The sequence below is a fragment of the Bufo gargarizans genome, chromosome 6, assembly GCF_014858855.1.
Source record: "Bufo gargarizans isolate SCDJY-AF-19 chromosome 6, ASM1485885v1, whole genome shotgun sequence".
Taxonomy (NCBI): domain Eukaryota; kingdom Metazoa; phylum Chordata; class Amphibia; order Anura; family Bufonidae; genus Bufo; species Bufo gargarizans.
The window spans coordinates 238,065,858-238,081,991 of record NC_058085.1 but is presented as its reverse complement, the minus strand read 5'-3'; the positions used below and the strand labels follow the sequence as shown (position 1 = coordinate 238,081,991).

Sequence of the window (16,134 nt, the reverse complement as noted above, 5' to 3'; positions counted from 1 at the left end):
GGCCGAGTGACCGGGCGAGAGCGGAAAGGAAACAGGAATGACCATGGTATAAAAAGAATCGCAACCTACCCAAATCCACGGACAGCGCTGCCAACTCTCCGGCGATACTGAAGACCTAGGAATGGAAGCTTGTGATGAATGAAGGAAGGCTCTGAGCTGCAGAGGAGCGTAAAGCCGCCACACGGCTGGACCTTACCTGAAACCTGGCACCGTGGAATGACCAGACACGGAGAAGCCCTGCGACACAATTGAGGATGGATTGAAATTCCGGAGGCCCTGCTTACCTGAAAATAAGCTTGCGTTGGTACGAGACCCGGAGAGTGGTGCGATCTGGTGGCACTGGAATGAAGCGACGGAGAACCAGGATGCAGCCTGGGCGTCATGGCCAACTGCTGGATGACCCTTAACAACCAGAATCAGGGCCCGAAGTCGCGCTGTATGCCACAAGACCTGCGGGAAACAGAAATCCAGACATGCAGGACACGAACCGGGTAACCAGGAACCAGCCGGACCCTGCTGAGAAACCCCCGAGCGTTCCAGGCAGATGCATGGAACCTGAGCGATTCAGGCAAATACATTGAATCCTGAGCGGTTCAGGCAAGATGGAATCCTGAGCGAATCAGGCGCTTACCTACACCTTTTGTGAAGATGACGGACCCTGGGTGCGTCGGGCATTACCCTGAACCTGGGTGGACCTGGCCACTACCTACCCACTGAGAGACCAGGGAAAATACAGAAGCCTGAGCGATTCAGGCCAATACCTAAACCCGAGTGATTCAGGGGAATACATAACCAGACTGTTCCAGGAAAAATATGCAATAACTATATGTGACCGGAACGTAGTACGACCGGTGCCTGCGAGAAGGCTTGTGTCGGTCTGAGTAACGTACCTGGGATTAGAGGCTACTACCTGTAATGATGTCTTGGGTCATCTGACCTTGGTCCAAATGTCGTACAAGTGAATGGTCAGAACACGTTCCCGAGAGGACAAATCCATAAAGTTCGGAAGGGAAATAGAACATAACTGGGGAGGATGACAGGCCTGGGTGAACCAGGAGACAGAGGTAGGTATGAGCCTGGGCGGTCCAGGAGACAGAGGTAGGTGTGAGCCTGGGCGGTCCAGGAGACAGAGGTAGGTGTAAGCCTGGGCGATCCAGGTGTCAGGAAGCAGGGGGTGTTACCCCTACTCTGGGACCACGGGCACGGCGCAGGGCACGGGTTCCCCTTCAGCTCGGTAGAACACCTGGTGCCCGAGGTGCGTGTGCGCAGTACACAGGCTGCTCGCACATTTCCGGGTGCATAGCGTTCCTGCATTATCCGGCTGTCAGGTGTGAGCCTTGCTGAGGGAGATTCCCAGTACACACCTTCCACCTTCCTCGCCTGCCATTGGTTCCTGGGGAGGGTGGTTCCTACCTTCCCTGGCTATAAAGGGCCCACCCATCCCGAGTAGTAAGTAGGGCGGGAGACCCGGGTGTGGGACAGAATTTACCTACCCTGGAGCCGCCGAACTGGAGCCGCCAGGTCGATTAAGTCCGCCGGGCCTGAGTGAAGATTCCGGAGTGCGCTCCACTCTGGAACGCATGCCGAACACGTGACAGGAGCCCAGGCCTGGCGGAGGATTTCCGGCGTGCGCTCCACGCTGGAACGCACGCCGAACATGTGACCAGGGGCCCAGGCCTGGCAGAGGATTTCCGGCGTGTGCTCCACGCTGGAACACACGCCGGGCTGCAACAGCGCCCAAGCAAATGACGGGACGGGGGAGGCCTTGTGGAAGGGGTAACCCGCAGGCTGGACCCTGCCCCCCCTGCTGCCTCAGGAGGGAGGTGAAAAATTGTTAGGACCAGGAATGTATATCGGCGTGCATTCCACGCTGAAACGCACGCTGATCCAGAGAGCCGGAAGTGTGTGACCGCCGCTGGAGGAGCCCTTGTGGAGCAGGGAGCATCATCGCACATTATTTACCTCTCCTGAAGACGTGAACGGCGGTGTATGGAAAACGAAACAAAGCAGATGAAGCAACTCACGATGTGCACGGATGCAGTACCAGAGCAAGCGACTCCCTATCCAGATATGACCAGAAGCGCCCTGAGGAGCTGGGTGCTGGAGCTTAAGAAGGTAAAATGCCCCTCCCACAAATTCAGGCTGACTTTTCAGCCTTCCACTTGTTGTTTGGCTGCTATATATAAACGACATTCACTCGTATCCCTGAGTAGCATATTGAGACGTGTAATTGCATCCAGGCCTATATATATGGCAGATTCCAAACTCTATATTATGACTCTGTATTATTTTAGATCCCTCCTGTAGTATTGATATCGAATAACATCATCAAAATTTGGGTATTTTCTCCTAACTCGCATCAAGTTTGTTAAGTAAACTTCCTTTTTCATTTTTCAGTGGTCCTCTAAAGGTTCTCTATTGAGACACCTCTCATTTTTATTGGTAATTATACTTTATATACTTTTTACCATCTGATATCATGATATGTTCCGGTCCATTATCTTGTGCATTAGAAAACATATGCACTGATGTTTCCACATTGCTCTGGAACTCAGATTTTGCCTGTACATGCTTAAAACCCTAGCGCCTATAGCAGACAGTTACTTTCCTGTCATGCTAGGCTTTGAACTAATACACCTAATCTGGAGATGCATGAGGTAGTGTGAGTGGCCCATCCAGTCCTCATGCACTCCGGTACTTTAGGTCTGCCCACCTCCGTCCTCAGGGGAGGGGGCGTGTCTTTATCTGTTAAACACCCTCCCCTAGCGTTCGGCAATCACGTGGTGTGTCCGGTCACATGACGTATCACGTGACCGGCCATGTGACGCCTTGGGGGCGGACATTTGGCGTCTCAGCACGACTTTAAAAAGTTGCGTCGGCAGACTCTCGTTGGTTCTGCCACACACAGGATGTTATGTGCCACGAGACCTACTTGTCCACGTACTTCAACTACGGATAGAAAAGTATTCACTTCTGGCGACTGATCACCGCCATGTACTTTATGATTGTTGATTTTGGCCCTAATATTGGGGCCATATAAGCATTTGAATACTATCTTACCAAATGGTTCCCTGATGACTTGGCCTATGCCATAGAAACACGTTGGGACGGTATTTTTTTTTTTCAAGTGGACAATAGTGTACCCATTTTTCCCTTTCTATTCTTTTGGACGAAGCTGGGCAGTCATCGCCGGCCATTGATAGGGATAACTAGGGACACATAGATATGAGGAGGTAAACATAGGGTTAGGTAGGGTCAGAGACCCAGCACCTATGTCCCTCCTACCCTTTTTTATCCTCCTCTATTCTTTCCTATCATTACCTTTGTGTGCCTGGGACATAGTCATACAAACCACAACTTGTATATGTATTTAGCAACATCTGCGGTGGCTTTTTGCGATTTTGATTCTTATTTACCGGTATTATTTGGGCCTTTTAATAAGTATGACTTAAATGTTTTATTGAGATACCGATTTGTAAATTAGTCTGTGATCCCCTTGGTATCAGTATTGTATAATTAGCATTGATCATAGACACCTGGTCGTGTGATATATATATTTTTGGGGGAATTAGTGAAAAAATATATTTGCCGTTCAGCGGTGCAGTTATATGTTCTAAAGCCTTTTGTGGCGTGTATTAGTGCAAAAAGAAAAATATATTTTCAGTTCAGTGGTGCAGTTATATGTTCTAAAACCTTTTGTGGCATGTATTAGTGGAAAAAAATATATATATTTGCCGTTCAGTGGTGCAGTTATCTGTTTTAAAGCCCCTTTTTTGTGTGCATTAGTAGGGGGAAAGGGGCTTATAAGCCGTTGTGTGGTGAAGTGAGAAAATTACAGGGTGTTTTAATTTTCTATTTATTTATTTATTTGATCTAACAGTGTGTCAGACAGAGAAGTGCCAGGCCCTGCACAGGAGAGTGGCAGAGACCTAAATGTTTCTGCCGCAGGCAGATATTGCAGCAGAGTAGGGGGCTGTGGCAGCAGGGGTCACTTCAAGAGGCCTGAGCTCCTAGTGTCAGCTAGCGGTAGTGTCGTGATCAGAAACCCAGCTGTTCTTGAATGGTTGACTCGATCTTCGACTTCATTGCAAGTGACATCAGACACCCCCAGCCAAGAGTCACTGGGTTAGTGAGACACAACCCTTAGTTGGCATGGCCCGGGAGCAGGCCCTCTGCCCTCACCTGTCCTCGACCTATCTCTGTCCTTTTCTGTTCCCTCAGCCAGAGAAGTATTGTATGCTGTGGGCTACTAGAAGACAGTCAGCAGCTACTGGCAAGCCAACATGTGGAGGAGACATCCGCCGCTTCCTCCACTAGGCAGGCAAGTAGTGATGAGGAGAGTGGTGTGGGAGCTGGTGTTGGGAGCGGTCAGGCTCCTGACCCAGAGCCAGTTGAGGAGGACATCAGTGACGTGCAGACAGTACTCAATGATGATGCCATACTTTTTTTTTTTGCGGATCTGCAATTTGCGGACCGCAAATCACATACGGTGGTGTGCATGAGGGCTAAACCATGTTCTTGGTCAGTGTGGATGTACTGTATGCCCCCCTCTCTCAAACAGACTGCACACCATCAGTACAGTCAAATTCTGGACAGTCTGTAAAAAAAGGCGACTATTTTCCTGTGTCTGTGAAAAAAAAATAAAAAAATGTATCAATGATTTTTTTAGGCCGGTGGTAGAGTTGTTATCAGAATACTGAGCTACAGACATGCATTACTTAGAATCTTTATAATTTGTTATGGTTTTCCAATTTGTCAGTAAAAAATGTTGGCTGCCCGTGATTTTGGGATAAGATGTCCATATAAAAGAAATATTCTAATTGACAACCCTGCCCACCATGTCCCCTGTGCCTCACAGGATTTCCTATGGCTCTCCTTACTTTGCACCAGTGATAGCTGGCAGCAACTTCTCCCTCTTCCTTCTTTAACCAGCTGCGTTAGGGTTAACACCCCCCCCCCCATCCCCCTGTGCAGTCACGTGACCTCCCTCAGCTTCTCCCTTGCTTTGAGGAGCAGAAGGGAAACGCACAGAGAATCACGTGACCGCTGAAGACCATGTGACTAAGAGCATTTCCCTGCTGGACACGACCCTGACCTCGGGGTATGTGTAACTTCCTTGTTATTGTGCTGTGGGATCACTGTGTGTAACCATGTAACTCCATGTATGTCATACTGTTTTATGTGCAGAAGTGTTATATGCAGTTTATGCTTAGAACGTGTATTGTGTTGTATAAAATACTGGGTTATGTAGTGGAGGGTTGTATGTCATACTGTTTTATGTGCTAGAAGTGTTATATGCAGTTTATGCTTAGAACGTGTATTGTGTTGTATAAAATACTGGGTTATGTAGTGGAGGGTTGTATGTCATACTGTTTTATGTGCTAGAAGTGTTATATGCAGTTTATGCTTAGAATGTGTATTGTGTTGTATAAAATACTGGGTTATGTAGTGGAGGGTTGTATGTCATACTGTTTTATGTGCTAGAAGTGTTATATGCAGTTTATGCTTAGAACGTGTATTTGGTTGTATAAAATACTGGGTTATGTAGTGGAGGGTTGTATGTCATACTGTTTTATGTGCTAGAAGTGTTATATGCAGTTTATGCTTAGAACGTGTATTGTGTTGTATAAAATACTGGGTTATGTAGTGGAGGGTTGTATGTCATACTGTTTTATGTGCTAGAAGTGTTATATGCAGTTTATGCTTAGAACGTGTATTGTGTTGTATAAAATACTGGGTTATGTAGTGGAGGGTTGTATGTCATACTGTTTTATGTGCTAGAAGTGTTATATGCAGTTTATGCTTAGAACGTGTATTTGGTTGTATAAAATACTGGGTTATGTAGTGGAGGGTTGTATGTCATACTGTTTTATGTGCTAGAAGTGTTATATGCAGTTTATGCTTAGAACGTGTATTGTGTTGTATAAAATACTGGGTTATGTAGTGGAGGGTTGTATGTCATACTGTTTTATGTGCTAGAAGTGTTATATGCAGTTTATGCTTAGAACGTGTATTGTGTTGTATAAAATACTGGGTTATGTAGTGGAGGGTTGTATGTCATACTGTTTTATGTGCTAGAAGTGTTATATGCAGTTTATGCTTAGAACGTGTATTGTGTTGTATAAAATACTGGGTTATGTAGTGGAGGGTTGTATGTCATACTGTTTTATGTGCTAGAAGTGTTATATGCAGTTTATGCTTAGAACGTGTATTGTGTTGTATAAAATACTGGGTTATGTAGTGGAGGGTTGTATATGTCATACTGTTTTATGTGCTAGAAGTGTTATATGCAGTTTATGCTTAGAACGTGTATTGTGTTGTATAAAATACTGGGTTATGTAGTGGAGGGTTGTATGTCATACTGTTTTATGTGCTAGAAGTGTTATATGCAGTTTATGCTTAGAACGTGTATTGTGTTGTATAAAATACTGGGTTATGTAGTGGAGGGTTGTATGTCATACTGTTTTATGTGCTAGAAGTGTTATATGCAGTTTATGCTTAGAATGTGTATTGTGTTGTATAAAATACTGGGTTATGTAGTGGAGGGTTGTATATGTCATACTGTTTTATGTGCTAGAAGTGTTATATGCAGTTTATGCTTAGAATGTGTATTGTGTTGTATAAAATACTGGGTTATGTAGTGGAGGGTTGTATGTCATACTGTTTTATGTGCTAGAAGTGTTATATGCAGTTTATGCTTAGAACGTGTATTTGGTTGTATAAAATACTGGGTTATGTAGTGGAGGGTTGTATATGTCATACTGTTTTATGTGCTAGAAGTGTTATATGCAGTTTATGCTTAGAACGTGTATTGTGTTGTATAAAATACTGGGTTATGTAGTGGAGGGTTGTATGTCATACTGTTTTATGTGCTAGAAGTGTTATATGCAGTTTATGCTTAGAACGTGTATTGTGTTGTATAAAATACTGGGTTATGTAGTGGAGGGTTGTATGTCATACTGTTTTATGTGCTAGAAGTGTTATATGCAGTTTATGCTTAGAACGTGTATTTGGTTGTATAAAATACTGGGTTATGTAGTGGAGGGTTGTATATGTCATACTGTTTTATGTGCTAGAAGTGTTATATGCAGTTTATGCTTAGAACGTGTATTGTGTTGTATAAAATACTGGGTTATGTAGTGGAGGGTTGTATGTCATACTGTTTTATGTGCTAGAAGTGTTATATGTAGTTTATGCTTAGAACGTGTATTGTGTTGTATAAAATACTGGGTTTCTATCTACAGATCTGGTACGTGGCTCTCTATAAATGTATAGCAGGGTTGCGCAAAATACTATCTAATTATGGCTATGTTATATGTGTGGTGTGCATTTTGTACAGTGTACATCTATAGTGTGTTTATAGGACATGGTCGGATGTAATGTTAGTATTATTATCGAATATGAATTTATATATCTTCTATATAATATATAGTATATATCATCTAGTACAGGTTTGTATCTAATTTTAGAATCATATTAGGCTTCTTTTACAAAACATTCTTAGTTCAGGCTGAGGACATCCTGCTGGGACCCTCTGGATCTGGCGTAGCCAGATGTTACCGCAATGCAGGCCGGGCCCTATTGACTATAGTGGGATCTATTTGTGTGCAGTGGCTTTTGTCCAGCTGAATCCCGGCATATTGGCAGGATATCTGCCAGACCTATTTATAGTCCATGAGGCTGGCAGGCATTGCGGTAACATCCGGCAGCGCTGGATCCAGAAAGCTCCGGCAGGCTGTCTTCTGCCAGAACTAACAACACTAGTGTAAAACTACCCTCAGCATCACTATTGTGTATATATGTATAGCTTAGTGCAGGGATGTAAAAGTAAGTATAATTGCAGCAAGCATTCTAGACTGTTGTACTTAGTATAGGAGAGAGCCAGCATTACTCGCCTATTGCATCCTGAGCCATTGCTTCACTTTTCCCAGCCAGGCTGCAGAAATGATGTCATGTTCACACCCATGACCACACGACTGCCAAAAAATAGAATGTGTATTTTTTTTGCTGTGCAGACTGAATCTTGCAGATCGCGGATCCATTCAAGTGAATGGGTCCGCATTCGCAAGCAGCATGCACATGAACAGGGACGGTTTTAGACAAAATGTGGCCCTGGGCAACATCATCAAATGTGCTAAAAACACAGTCGGACGTCCGACACCCCCGCCGATCAGCTGTTTGAGCAGACGGCGCGTGCTGTTCACTGCTGCTGTCCCATAGACATACAGCGGTGAGAAGGTAGATGACACGTGCGCACCACAGCACACACGGTCTCCTCAAACAGCTGATACATTTAGTATAAAAAATAACTAAATAAATAAACACCTCCCTCCCGTTTTCCCCGCCGCCAGTTTTATCTGTGGCTTGTGTTGCTGCGTCCTGATGCATGCGGTACCAATGACATCACCACTCGTGCTCTGGGTCTGACGGGAACACGTCATCATGCGAGACCCAGCGCAGGAGGTTGCGTTGATGTTATTGCGGCTTCTTGCGCTGTTCTAATGGCTCACAGATTGAGGTCTAGCGGCCTGAGGCTTGTGAAGTTGGACGGCCATTGCCGCAGGAGGTATAACAGGAGAGGACTATACTCCCAGCATGTCTAAGCCATTATTATTTAATATCAAAGCACATTACAGGGGGGCATATAAGAGGATGGGACTACAACTCCCAGCATATCCAAGCCTTTATTTAATATCAGAGTACATTATAAGAGGAGGTATAAAAGGAGAGGACTACAACTTCCAGCAAATCCAGGGTGTTGTAATGTACCCTGATATTACATAATAATGGCCTGGACATGCTGAGAGTTGTAGTTCTCTCGTTATACCTCTTGTAATCTACTCTGATATTACATAACAAGCTGGACATGCTGGGAGTTTTAGTCCTCTCCTCATACCTCATCTTGACATCTACAACTCCCAGCCAGGGCAGTCTTTAACGCGGGGCAAAAGGGGCAGCTGCCCCGGGCCCAGTTGCTCCTGGGGGACCCAAGGCAACTGCCTCTTGAGCCCCGCTGGCCACTGGAGGACCTTTCATGGGTCCATACTTTATTAACTAAGTAGCAGGACATGTAGGGCATACATGGGGGATGTCCCTGCACGTACTATTATTTCTGGGAGCCGCTCCGTTGTGCCGCTGTGGTCCCCATTACATTCTCCCGCGCTGGATGCTAAGTAACAGAATCGGAACACCAGGGAGGAGACATCAGCTTTTCTCCCTGGGTGTTCCTTCTCCCTGGCTGTAGTGCTGTCCAATCGTAGTGCAGAAACGTCACAGCCAGGGAGAAGGTGCACTGCGAATGGACAGCGCTACAGCCAGGGAAAAGGAACGCCCAGGGAGAAAAGCTGATGTTTCCTCCCTGGTGTTCTGATGCTGTTACTTAGCATCTAGTGCGGGAGAATGTAAGGCCCCTTTCACACGGGGGAGAATTCCGTGCGGGTGCAATGCGTGAGGTGAACGCATTGCACACTGAATCTGGGCCGATTCACTTCAATGGGGCTGTGCAGATGACCGGTGATTTTTACCCATCACTTGTGCATGGTGTGAAAATCACAGCATGTTCTATATTCTGCGTTTTTCACGCAACACAGGCCCCATAGAATTGAATGGGTCTGCGTGAAAAAGCATGTGCGCATGCGGTTTGATTTTTCACTCATGGTTGCTAGGAGATGATAGGGATGAAAGCAACCCCGGACCCCATTAAAGTGTAGTCACTGTATTATTTTCCCTTATAACTTTTCCCTTATAACCTCATCCAATTGATCGCACAGCCAGCATTGTCTTCTTGCTTATTCTTTCAGGACCTGCAAAAGGACCTTTGATTCAGTAGGAACTGCATGGCGCAATTACGTCATCAAATGTCCTTTTGCAGGTCCTGAAAGAATAAGCAAGAAGACGAAGTCTGGCTGTGCGATCAATTGGATGAGGCGAGTTAATTTTATATCTTTTTTTATTTATTTTTTAACCCCTCAATCCACATTTTAGTAAGCATTCTGTATTAGTTAAAGGGGTTCTCCGGGCTTTAAATATTGATGACATCGTCAGGATAGGTCATCAATATCAGATCGGCGGGGGTCCGACACCCCGGCACCCCCGCCGATAAGCTGTTTGAAGAGGAGGCGCGTACCGTGCCAGAGCTGCCTCCGCTTCACTGTTTACCTACTCACCGTCTCCTCTGCAGCAGTGAGCAGGTGTAATTACACCTGACGATCCCATTCGTTTCAATGGGACAGATCACTCCTATACAAGTGTATAGGAACGATCCGTCCCCTTGAAATGAATGGGATGGTTAGGTGTAACTACACCTGCTCACCGCTGTAGACGCGACAGTACTGGCACGGCGCGTGCCTCCTCTTCAAACAGCTGATTGGTGGGGGTGCCGGGTGTCGGACTCCCGCCGATCTGATATTGATGACCTATCCTGAGGATAGTTCATCAATATTAAAAGCGTTTACAAACTATGGTACAAAAATGTGAATTTCCGCATTTTGAAGCAGCTCTGACTTTCTGAGCACCTGTCATGTTTCCTGAGGTTCTACAATGCCCAGACAGTAGAAACACCCCACAAATGACCCATTTTGGAAAGTAGACACCCTAAGGTATTAGCTGATGGGCATAGTGAGTTCATAGAAGTTTTTATTTTTTGTCACAAGTTAGCGGAAAATGATGATTTTTATTTTTTTGTTACAAAGTCTCATTCCACTAACTTGTGACAGAAAATAAAAACTTCCATGAACTCACTATGCCCATCACAAAATACCTTGGGGTGTCTTCTTTCCAAAATGGGGTCACTTGTGGGGTATTTATTCTGCCCTGGCATTTTAGGGGCCCTAATGCGTGAGAAGTAGTTTGAAATCCAAATGTGTAAAAAAATAAATAAAATGCCCTGTGAAATTCTAAAGGTGTTCTATAGAATTTGAGTCCCTTTGCCCACCTAGGCTGCAAAAAAGTGTCACACATGTGGTATCGTACTCAGAAGAAGTAGGGCAATGTTTTTGGGGGTGTATTTTTACATATACCCATCCTGGGTGAGAGAAATATCTCTCTAAAAGTCAACTTTTCCCTTTTTTTTTTTTTTTAATACAAAAGTTGTCATTTTACAGAGAGATTTCTCTCACCCAGCATGGGTATATGTAAAAAGACACCCCAAAACACATTGCCCAACTTTTACGGCGATACCACATGTGTGACACTTTTTTGCAGCCTAGGTGCGCAAAGGGGCCCAAATTCCTTTTAGGAGGGCATTTTTAGACATTTGGATTCCAGACTTCTTCTCGCGCTTTAGGGCTCCTAAAATGCCAGGGCAGTATAAAAAACCCACATGTGACCCCATTTTGGAAAGAAGACACCCCAAGGTATTTCGTGATGGGCATAGTGAGTTCATGGAAGTTTTTATTTTTTTTGTCACAAGTTAGTGGAATATGAGACTTTGTAAGACAAAAACAAAAACATCATTGTGACAAAAAATAAAAAGTTCTATGAACTCACTATGCCCATCAGCGAATACCTTAGGGTGTCTACTTTCCGAAATGGGGTCATTTGTGGGGTGTTTGTACTGCCCTGGCATTTGAGGGTCTCCGCAATCATTACATGTATGGCCAGCATTAGGACTTGTTGCTATTCTCCTTATATTGAGCATATGGGTAATGAGATTTTTTTTTTTCGTTCAGCCTCTGGGCCGAGATTTCTTCATTCGCATCGATCAATGTGGATGAAAAAATCTCTGCCAAAAAAAAGGAGGGGAAAGGCGTCTGCTAGGACATAGGAGCTCCGCCCAACATCCAAACCCACTCAGCCCGTATGCCCTGGCAAACCCGATTTCTCCATTTACATCAATCAATGTGGATGAATAAATCATTGGCCGGATTTTTTATATTTTTTATATATATACATATATACAAAGTGTTTGCCAAAGCATATGAACACCGCCCCTCAGCTCATAAGCATCGGCAAACGTATCTGTTTTACTGCAGAGGAGAAATCTCATCTTGCAGCGCCGCATACACCGACTTTTGTGTAATCTGACAGCAGCGCAATGCTTCTGTCAGAATGCACATCAGTGCTGCAGCTGGTTCATCGGTTGGTCCACCTAGAAGGTAAAAAAAAACTAAAGAAAAAAGAAAAAAACAGGCCGCAACGCAATAAATTTATTAACATGAACTTTATAATAACATTTGAACAGAACATTACCTTTTTTGCTTACCGGTGATTTATTTATTTTTTTGCCTTTTTTACCTTTATTGGACAAACCTCTCCTTCCCCATCGGACAATGTGCAAAGCGCCCAGAGATGTGGCGAAGTACATTATGCACTTTGTCCCAGGTGAAAGGAGAGGTTTGCAGCAGCTCTGTGACAGCCCTGTGTGCCTGTCCTGTGTGATGCAATCCCTATGCTAATAGTGTACCTGTGTGTGGTACTTCCAGAAACACTCCCCTAAGCATAGGGCAGGGTGGTCAGGGCAGTCAGGACAGAAATAGAGGGTGTCACGCCTTATTCCACTCCTGCTACAGACACAACATCTTTTTCGGGGTGGTGCTTGGGTTGAGGTTAGAGCAACAACATTGGGGAAATGTCGCTTGTGTAGACGGCTCACTACACTGGTGGATGGGGCCACAGAACCTCCTGGATACAGGAGGTTCTCGATGATCTCTTCCTGAAATTTGAGGAAGGATCCTGTTCTCCCAGCCTTACTGTGAACAAAAAAACTATTATACAGTGCCAATTGAATTAAATATACAGACACCTTCTTATACCAGCGTCTGGTGCAGCGGAACACTAAATAAGGAGCCAACATATGGTCATTGATGTCCACCCCTCCCATGAGCAAATTATAGTCGTGGACCGAGAGGGGCTTTGTAATGACACTGGTTGCTCGTTCAATTTGTATTGTCGTGTCTGCGTGAATGGAGGAGAGCATGTAAACGTCATGCTTGTCTATCCATTTCACCACGAGCAGTTCTTCGCTACACAAGGCAGCCCTCTCCCCCCTTGCAAGACGGTTGGTAATGAGCCGTTGGGGGAAGCCCCGGCGACTAGGTCGCGCGGTGCCACAGCAGCCAATCTGTTCTAAAAACAAATGGGCCGAATTTTGTGGAGCCGGTCAAAAGCTGGGTGACCTCTGGGACGAGAGGTGCTGTTGTCACTAAAGTTCAGGAAACGCAGGATGGTCTCAAATCGTGTCCTGGACATAGCAGCAGAGAACATGAGCATGTGATGAATTGGGTTTGTGGACCATTATGACCGCAATTCATGCTTTTTTGTTAGGCCCATGTTGAGGATAAGGCCCATAAAAGTTTTAAATTCGTAAACTTGGACGGGTTTCCACCGGAAAGACTGGGCATAAAAGCTTCCTGGGTTGGCGGCTATAAATTGAGTGGCATACCGATTTGTTTCTGCCACGACTAAGTCCACCAGCTCCGCAGTCAAGAACAGCTAAAAAAAAAAACTGTGCCGATCCGATCTGAGCTGTCTCAACCCGAACTCCAGACTGGGCGGTGAAAGGGGGAACTACTGGTGCGGCTGAAGTTGGGGGCTGCCAATCAGGGTTTGCCAGCTCCTCAGGGACTCTAGGGGCTCTATGGGCCTGTCTGTGCGGTGGGTGCGAAGGGGGAACTACTGCACGTGCCACCGTACCAGCTTCAACTGCCCTTCTGGTGCTCGCCACTTCACCATGTTGTACGGCAGTGCTGGTACTAGGTCCAGGATGGGCTGCGCTGCTGGTGTATGCCTCACCACGTAATCCGACAGCGCCAGCCCCACTCTGCTACCCTTGAAGCGGATCCTGCGCAACCTGTGGTCTAGCAACACAGGGCCGGGTACGCCTGGTGGTATCAGGGACCTCAACCTCATCGTCCGAACTTTGGGTCAGACTGCCACTGCTTTCTACAGGTTCGTATTCTGACCCGCTGGATTCGTCAGATGAGGGTTCCCATTCCTCATCCGACTGGGTCAGAAACCTGTAGGCCTCTTCAGATGAATACCCCTTACTTGCCATTTGGTCAACTAAATTTAGGGTGTATTCCCTGAGACTACCCAAGAAAAAAAGCAAGCCTGTCTTACAAATGGGAGGCTAGCGAAGTACCGGAAGCCGCTGCGATTGATAAAAAATATTAAAACAGATTTTTTTTATCGCCGCAGCGCTTGTAAAGTGATTGTGCATTGATAAAAAAATAAATAAAAATTTTGTTACTGTGGCGGGGCAGGAGTGGGTGAACGCACGTGTGGGCGACTGATCAGGCCTGATCAGGCAAACACTGCATTTTGGGTGGACTAAGGTGACACTAATACTATTATAGATCTGACAGTGATCAGTTCTGATCACTTACAGATACTATAAAAGTACCAATGCTGATGCAGTAGCGATCTTGGGCTAAATGTGTGGTGTTTGTGTACTTACAGTGATCTGTGCTCCTCTGCTGGGACCAACCGACGAAAATGACCAGTAGAGGAGCACAGAAGCCATTTAAAACCTTATATTTATAAATATAAGGTGTTAAATGGCTTTTGATTCGTTTTTTTGAAAATTGACAGCCTGCCAGCGATGATCATTGACTGGCAGGCTGGTGACTAAATACTCCTTTAACTTTTGTCGACGCGGGCCGGCTGTGTGCGTAATCTCGTGTCTCGCAAGATGACGCACGGATGCATCTATGAGGAATGAATCGACCGCCTCCTCCTGCGTTAGGCGGTCCGGAGGCGTTTAATAAAGTATGGACCCATGAATGCGGAAGCGGCACTTGTGCCCAGGGTCTAATCAGTATTAAAGACGGCCCTGCTCCCAGCACTTCCCTGGCACTTACATTGAATCCTTTACTTCTTCCCATGCATCACTGGTCTTCTATTTTACTTTACTGCATAGCTACACCTCCTGTTCTGGTCATATAATTGTGATGTCATCGCAGGTCCTTCATCCCCCTCTGTTCTGCTGAGCTCCGCCTCCTGCATGTGACATCATGGCAGGTCCCACAGCTCCAGTAGAAGAGTGTTGCTGGTGTCCGGAGCTGCACTATCATAATGACTTGTGTTATGTATACAGGAAGGGGAATGGACATTGTAAAGTGCAGATTTTCAGCTGTCCGCCCGTTGGTTCCACAGACGTTCAGTTGAAAAGCAGCTCTGAAGCAGGGGACCCCTTCAGACCATGGAGGCCCTAAGCAATTGCACAGTTTGCACCCCAATTCCCCCCCCCCCCCCCACGACCAGCCATGCACATGAACATTACCCATGCATTGCAGATGGCAATTTGCGGTCTGCAGCACAGGCACATGTTGACCAGGATTATGTACAAACCGAGCTGCTACTGTGGAAAACCCTGGTGCAATCTAACCAGCATTTACAACACTTACCATAGTACTTTTAGACAGATGGGCCTCCTGTGCCATAGCAGGATACATTGGACGAGGTAAACATATCCTTTCTTTGTTTCTCCAGATTCCTTGTACATCAGCCTTGGCCCCGTGCTTTGCCCAAAGTTCTTTTTTCTCAGGAGGGGCTTGATCAGTCATTTTCTGGAGCATACTTACAGACACGTCTTCAGGCTTCAGGATTTTTACCGGGGTGGGGACAGTCTTTACGGGCTGTAGTGCGGCTTGTTTGGCCGCTTTCTCAGCTTGATCGTTACCTTTTGCCTCCACCGTGGTGTGCCTGGTGTGTGCCTTGACCTTGATGATGGCAACTTCCTCTAGTAAGAACGGAGAGTTCATAAGTTCTAGTATAGAGTCTTTATTCTTTATAGGCTGGCCTGCAGATGTTAGGAAGTCCCTGGCCCGCCAAATAGGGCCATAGTCATGTGCAATACCAAAAGCGTACCTTGAGTCTGTGTAGATGTTCACCTTCTTCCCCTTGGCCATTTTGCACACCTACGTGAATTCCTTCAACTCTGCCGCTTGTGCTGACATATGATGTCAGAGTGGTTCAGCTGTACCTACCTCGTGCTGTGTGATCACTGCATATCCAGTATGGAACCGGCCATCCACTCCCATGAACCTGCTTCCATCTACCAAATACTCAGTCAGGATAAGGCTACATGCATTCCGCAAAAAAAAAACAACGTTGACATCTGTATGCCATCCTTCCTTTCTTTTTTTGCGGATCCATTGTAACAATGCCTAAAACAGACAAGAATAGGACATGTTC

The 16,134-nt window shown here is 45.8% G+C and overlaps 1 protein-coding gene across 1 annotated transcript in view; it reads left to right on the top strand.

Moving 5' to 3' along the window:
* Positions 1-5,117: 5,117 nt before the first annotated feature.
* Positions 5,118-16,134, top strand: part of LOC122941333 (oocyte zinc finger protein XlCOF6-like) — a 69,603-nt gene continuing 58,586 nt past the window's right edge. Inside the window, exon 1 of the mRNA XM_044298470.1 lies at positions 5,118-5,162. The gene's annotated coding sequence lies outside the window, so the exon portion shown is untranslated. The remainder of the gene's footprint in view (positions 5,163-16,134) is intronic.